This window comes from Primulina eburnea, chromosome 8, assembly GCF_022965805.1.
Source record: "Primulina eburnea isolate SZY01 chromosome 8, ASM2296580v1, whole genome shotgun sequence".
In the NCBI taxonomy this organism is placed as follows: domain Eukaryota; kingdom Viridiplantae; phylum Streptophyta; class Magnoliopsida; order Lamiales; family Gesneriaceae; genus Primulina; species Primulina eburnea.
This window is the reverse complement of record NC_133108.1, coordinates 15455463-15462972: the sequence shown is the minus strand read 5'-3', so window position 1 is coordinate 15462972 and position 7510 is coordinate 15455463. Positions and strand designations below refer to the sequence as shown.

Sequence of the window (7510 nt, the reverse complement as noted above, 5' to 3'; positions counted from 1 at the left end):
TATACTCAATCAGACATTTAATGGTTTTCGAAATTGACATAATAACAACTTCTTTATAAACGAATACATATGAGATACAGTACTTCACCAAGTAAAGTAGAAGGATGAATATCATTTTATAGTACCATCACTTGATGTGTTGTACAAGAACTTCTAAAGAGTACAAGATCACTTCTCTTCTTGCTGTGTTTTGTGGGTGGACATAGGTTATTTTCAAAGTAAATCCAACATATTCATCTATATATTCATGAAAGTACATATCATATGTTATGAGGTACATTACACAATAAATCGGGTATACATGTGTTATAATCAGGTATACATGTACATTAATCGAGTACTAAAATTCATGTTATATGTCAATTTCATGAATTTTATATATCTTTAATTTATGTACATGTATAAGTGATTTTAAAACATGTATACCTGATTTATTGTGTATTATTCTCGATTATTCAATATATATACTCATTCAGACATTTAATGGTTTTCGAAATTGACTTAATAACAACTTCTTTATAGACGAATACATATGAGATACAATACTTCACCAAGTAAAGTAGAAGGATAAATATCATTTTATAGTACAATCACTTGTTGTGTTGTACAATAACTTCTAAAGCGTACAAGATCACTTCTCTTCTTGCTGTGTTTTGCGGGTGGACATAGGTTATTTTCAAGGTAAATCAAACATATTCATCTATATTTTGATGAAAGTACATATCATATGTTATGAGGTACATTACACAATAAATCGGGTATACATGTGTTATAATCAGGTATACATGTACATTAATCGAGTACTAAAATTCATGTTATATGTCAGTTTCATGAATTTTATATATCTTTAATTTGAGTACTCGATTTATGTACATGTATAACTGATTTTAAAACATTTATACCTGATTTATTGTGTATTATTCTCGATTATTAAATATATATACTCAATCAGGAATTTAATGGTTTTCGAAATTGACATAATAACAACTTCTTTATAGACGAATATATATGAGATACAATACTTCACCAAGTAAAGTAGAAGGATGAATATCATTTTATAGTACCATCACTTGATGTGTTGTACAAGAACTTCTAAAGCGTACAAGATCACTTCTCTTCTTGCTATGTTTTGCGGGTGGACATAGGTTATTTTCAAGGTAAATCCAACCTATTCATCTATATTTTGATGAAAGTACATATCATATGTTATGAGGTACATTATACAATAAATCGGGTATACATGTGTTATAATCAGGTATACATGTACATTAATCGAGTACTAAAATTCATGTTATATGTCAATTTCATGAATTTTATATATCTTCAATTTGAGTACTCAATTTATGTACATGTTTACCCGATTTATTGTGTATTGTACCTCGATTATTTAATATATATACTCAATCAGACATTTTATGGTCTTTGAAATTGACATAATAACAACTTCACCCAGATAATGACTTGGTGATCCTAGCATGAATATATGAACTACTCTACGTTGTGATGGATTGACAAGTCATTGTAGTCGATTCATGTGTTCATTGTACTCAATTTATGGGTACACTGTACTCAATACATATGTACATTGTAATCAATTCATGTATATGTTGTTCTCAATATATTCATCTATTGTACGCAAATCATGTGTATATTGTCCTTGATTACTTAACCAACGTGTAAATTATTCTCGATTATTTAACTTATATACTCAATTAGACATTTTACGTACCTCAAAATTGACACACTACAACTCTAGATAATATTATATCTTGGTGATCGATGGAAGAGATATTGTACTCAATAAACTTTTAAATTATCCTGGATTATTTAACTTAGACTCAATCGGACATTTTATGTACTTTAAAATTGACATAATAACAACTTCACCCAGATAATGACTTGGTGATCCTAGCATGAATAGATGAACTACTCTACGTTGTACTGGATTGACAAGTCATTATACTCGATTCATGTGTTCATTGTACTCAATTTACGGGTACGCTGTATTCAATACATATGTACATTGTAATCAATTCATGTGTATATTGTGCTCAATTTTTGTGTACATTGTCCTTGATTAGTTAAATATTATTGTGTGTTTACTAATGTATGACTAAATATTAGATATGTTAGATATACTCGATTAAACATTTGTACTCATAGTTACACATAATATACTCAATAAAGCAATTTTTGTACTCAATTTTCTGTTCTAACTTGATATGTACCATTTAAAATACCACGTAAACCAAACTCTGAAAAGTGAACAAATGATACGCCAAACTTTCCCAGAACTACAATACCTTAACAGAAATAGATATTGAAGTGCGTAACAGCTAACACAAACACGATAATAATCAATTGTGTGTCATCATTACATAATTTAAACCAACAAAACAACATAGACTTGAAATGTTCAAACTCCAGTACTACTGTAACTTCTTAACCATCAGAATAGTGAGGAGTAATTAATTACTGAAACTTGTTTTTCAACAATCCATTTTCATCAAATAATATTTTGGCTGCCAAACGTGCTCGGTAAGTGTCCATCTTCACATCCTGTGTATAGCTCCAGATCTCATATGTGTCACGGGCTAGACACTCCAACCACATGCATGGATAGACGCCATAATAGAGGGTTGCACCTTGTTGACGACAAGGTTCTCTTAACACTAACTCACTTACAAGGTCGAATCCCCATAAGTGATGTACGGAACCAGCCAAAAACTTTGTCTGCAACAAACAATACTTTCAAAATTTAATCTTAATTTGTATTTAAATATATTATGGTTAAACTTACATAAACTTTGACTTTCCCAACTGCGAATGGATCATGCATGGAGTTCCACGGTTTAAATATCCCTTCATCTCTTTTGTAAACCAACAAAAACCAATGCCACATGTCATTATAGGGAAGATAATGTATCTGCATCTTCTAAATAATTCTCCAGTCAGTTCCTGCAGTCTACCCATCGTGAAAGATGTCATCAGTGAAAGAAAAGCTCCATAATCATCCTGATGTACCATCGATCTTTTCCCATGTTGTTCCAATTTTGTAAGGACTTCTTTCTACACATTCAACAACATATATACTCATTTATCTTAATAAAGTAAAACGAAAACAAAAAAAAAAAGGCAAAACTCGGACTGCTACGAACCTGCACCATTGTGTCCATGCAATAAATCTCAAATCCATGTTGGAAACTTTGCTTTTGCATAATTCTCATGTAAACATTAATTATCTCAAACTCAACAGGATCACCAAAAAGAAAATGACATAATATCGGTCCACTTAAACACATAACTGTATCTTGTCAAACGACAACACTACAAAATAGAAAATTCAATTTCATTAAAAAAATTAGGACACATTATTACGAAAATAAAAAGAAGAAACGTACGAAAGATCAACGTACAACAATTCTTTTCTAGCAAGAAAGTTTGTCACCAATTTTCTCTCTTCATCATCAGCTTCTTCATGTCTACAGAAATCTGATCTACCTTGAAATTCTCCATGGCAACCTTTCCAGGATTATTGCCTTTCTTCTCAACATCTATAACTTCCTGTCCAAAAGCGGCGATATATTCAGCAGTAAAACAGAAAATCCAAACATCAATAACAACAAAAATACTGAAAAACAAATCGATTTGGAAATAATTGACACTTCATTTACCTTTTTTGTCACCTTCCTCTTACGTCTTGGTGTTGAGCTAGCTGAAGTCACAAAAATGGAACCTTTTTTTTCTTCACACGATCATCCCTAGCCCTCACATGATCCGCAATTGAAGATTGAAAAACATTTTTTTTCTCCATTTCAGAAGTAGCAACAAACTACCACCAATGCTCTCATCAACCGAAGCATTCAAAGAATGAGATTCATCTAACTCTTTCTTTTCTTTAGCCAAATCACAAACAACTTCTTTTACCACCACGTCAACAAAATAACCAAAGTTAGCTCTTGCATCATGTGCTAACTCAGAATCATCTTTTCTTCTGTTTTACCAACCTTTTCCTCAGATTCAACAACATTGTCATGTTTATCCACCACAAACCTTTTTCCCTTCATTCTACGTCGAACCTTTTCACCCTCTAATTCAGCACATCTCTTTCTCAGCATCTTTATATCATTCTTTTGTTTCATGACAAGTTTCTCAAAACTTTTTACTTCAGATCTATTCGTTTCTTGCTTTAAAACAATATTCATGTCCACTAACAACTTCTCCTCTTCACAAAATGGATGTATCGATAGAACCTATTCACATATAAAAATAAATACAAATGTCAATCAACTAAACATTAATTTTGCACAACTCGATTAATAAACTAAAATAATTTTAAGTAACTGAGTTGAATCTATGCGTTTCAACAATGTTTCAGTGTCAGCTGAATTTAGTGGGATCTTGCTTTTTCCCCAACAAAACAACCAAGGGTAAACATTTAAACCACGCCTTACTCCTAAAACTGTGACCGTCTCATATAAGCAAGCCTAAAACAAAAAGTAAAATAAAAGTTAATGAAAAATACTAAGATCATAATCAGTAGAGCTGAATACTAACCATCAATCCAACCGTGCATCCATCAACATAAAGCTTTTTCCCCGATTTGACATATTTCTCGATATAAAAATCGAAAGGCAGCATCTCCCCAAGTATATTTAAAAAATATCGTAAGATCATCGAGATAAGGAAATATAAATCCAGGAGTGATATAATTGCCCGTGGGAAATATTATGCAGTTGAAAATGAACAAAATGAAAGTTCTCACAAAATCATCAATATCACATTCATCGTCACTTCTTGGAAGGAAAATCAATTTTTCATAAATGGCTATTCGCTTGGCATTGGTGACCTTGCCGTCAAAATGACGTGTCAAAAATTTGGACTCCATTTTCAGGTCCAAGTCAACTGGTTGTCCAATGTGATGTAGGCCGAGCACAATAGAGAAATCATCTAATTTGAAAGGGATAATAATGTTATCACAAAAAAAAAAAGAACATGAATCACCCTGAAATCTGTTTAGAAAATAACTAATTCGCCCGCTACTAATAGCAAGGACTAGTATATCAATCCATTTGGCGAAAGGAGTATCATTTATCTGACTCATATGCTGCTCACCTAGAATTGGCTTCAATTCTCCCATCACAGTTTTAAAATAAGGAGGGGAACATCGTGAAAAATATTCTTTATCACTCTTCTTCTCATGATAATCATGAATTAGTTTGTCTTCTCCAATATTTTCTACATTAAAAAACAAAAAAACAATTATACAATAATTATTAGAAACACAATTACAAAAAAGAAGAAGAAACAGAACATAATTGCATATACACAAAACAAAAAATAGTATTTAGACATGTCTATTTGATCTACAAATCTAGCCATGATATTAGACGCAAAAAAATTAATTGCACTAGCCACAACAGTAGACGTAAAAATAAATAATCACATAAAAATTGAATTTTCATAACAAAAGGAATTTGGAACAACAGCTTCGAAATCAAGCACAACTACTAATTTTTGCATTTAATCAAAATTTCATAAAATATCAACAGTACAACTAAAAAATCGAATGAATAACAATATCAAGAACAAATCCTATAAATTGAGGAAAAAATGTTGTCAATAACCTAAAACAAACAATAACAGTTTCAAAACCACAAAAAGTTTCCACAATTAACAAACCTAGACGTTGAGGAAAATGTGGTTCTCGTTCGTACCTTGCTTGAATTTCTTCTTATTTCTAGTTCTTCGACATTATTCGAGGTGCTAGCTTCTGCAGATTTGTTTGTCGCCTTTTTTTCCCCATTTGCTGCGTCTCTGTTGAAGCTTTCCCTCTTTGTGGTGATATTCTTTCACTCGGTCGAAGTAGCTCTGAAGAAGAAGGGAGAGAAGATATAATACAATAATAAAGTAATAGTATCTGAAAAATAATATAAGTAGGAGGGTAGTAATGAGTTTTAATCAAATATGAGGGTAATTCGATATTTTCCTCTTCATTGGGGAGTTTAAACATACAAATACAATTTATCAGGTATTGAATATAAATATATTAACTATTGGGTACTGACCATAAAGTTCAGAACTCAAATAGGAATTTATGGGCAATTTACTGTTATATTTATACTCTTTCTATTTTTCAACATAAACAATATTAATTTTAACCAAACTTAGCATAACATTCAGAAAATATTTTATCGTCACATTAGGTTGTTTTTCCCCTTTATATACAAAGTTTAAATGAAGTGGGTAGCCTAACAACTTTTGGTTAAATTTAGTTATCAAATATAAACGAAAGACGATTTATTTAAAAGAAATATATATACAGAAATTTATTTCGACTCTTTTTGGGTGTTGGGACTTGATATATATTTTACAGCTCCGTTTCGCCTGCCATTAAAATGGTATAAATACCTTTCATTGCGTAGCTTCTAACGCCAAGGATCCGTGGCGCAATTGTAGCTCTTTTGTGGAGTGACTTAACTCGATTTAGTTGATAATATGTTAATAAATTAAAAATAAAAAATGTTTTCATCCTTTTATACTACACCTAGAGAATGTAAAGCTCAGTAAAAAGAGAGAAGAATAGATATTTTGTGGTTGGATATATGGGTAAATAACAAAAAAAAAGTTTGGTTTGTCAAAGATTCGAAGGGATCTTGCTATATTTGAAAACAACCCTATGAATTATATATATATATATATATATATATATATATATATATATATATATATATATATATATATATATATATATATATATATTAATTGCAATTTATGTCCTTTTTGTTAGTGAAGTGTCAACAATTGGTGAGAAAATAGAATAAAGCATTCATACGAAAACAAGAAGTGAAATCAGTTAGCTGACAGTTGCTGCTCAACTGATTGGAAACAAATCAATGGCCAGGAACTTCAGGAGATGCATAGCCGTTGGATCCAGAAGTTAACACAAGGATTGGATTAGTAGAGAAATATACTGATATCCACTGGGTTAACTTAAGGAGTTACAAGAACGGAGAGATGAAAATCTGATGCATGAGAAAAGTGAGCCGAGAGAATATAGAGCAAACTTCAAAGATAGACAAGAGTGTTCTTCTGAAATGTATAGGAGAAGAACAAGAGTGTTTATGTGAAGAGTGTGGTATATTCATGAGATTCTTGTTTTGTTGTATACTGAATTCTATTTGAATATCTAATGAGAGTTCCTCCCGTGGACGTAGATCGTTTTGATCGAACCACGTAAATTGTGTGTCTTCTTCTTTTTCATGTTATCTGAATATTTTGGATTACCAACTATATGCTATATTGCTGTTAATCATTCACTGAAGTTCAAGCTTCTTGAATGCTGATCTTGAAGACAAGTCTGAGAGAAGGGATTTTATCGACAACTGGTATCAGAGCACCAGGTTCTTGACAGCTACAACAACATGATGATGACTGGAAAAGTCGATCTTGATCGGTTTGACGGAAAGGGAGATTTTGCTCTATGGCGCAGAAGAATGCACGCCATACT

At 31.5% G+C, this 7510-nt stretch overlaps 2 long non-coding RNA genes across 2 annotated transcripts; both read right to left on the bottom strand.

The window, feature by feature from the left end:
* Window positions 1-2318: 2318 nt before the first annotated feature.
* LOC140837813 (uncharacterized) lies at window positions 2319-3391 on the bottom strand. The gene is made up of 2 exons (XR_012119470.1): window positions 3159-3391; window positions 2319-3069 (listed from the first exon to the last, which is right to left on the bottom strand). It is a non-coding gene; the product is annotated as an uncharacterized lncRNA (long non-coding RNA).
* A 360-nt stretch (window positions 3392-3751) lies between these two features.
* On the bottom strand, window positions 3752-4614 carry LOC140837812 (uncharacterized). The gene is made up of 3 exons (XR_012119469.1): window positions 4558-4614; window positions 4345-4487; window positions 3752-4253 (listed from the first exon to the last, which is right to left on the bottom strand). It is a non-coding gene; the product is annotated as an uncharacterized lncRNA (long non-coding RNA).
* Window positions 4615-7510: the final 2896 nt, after the last annotated feature.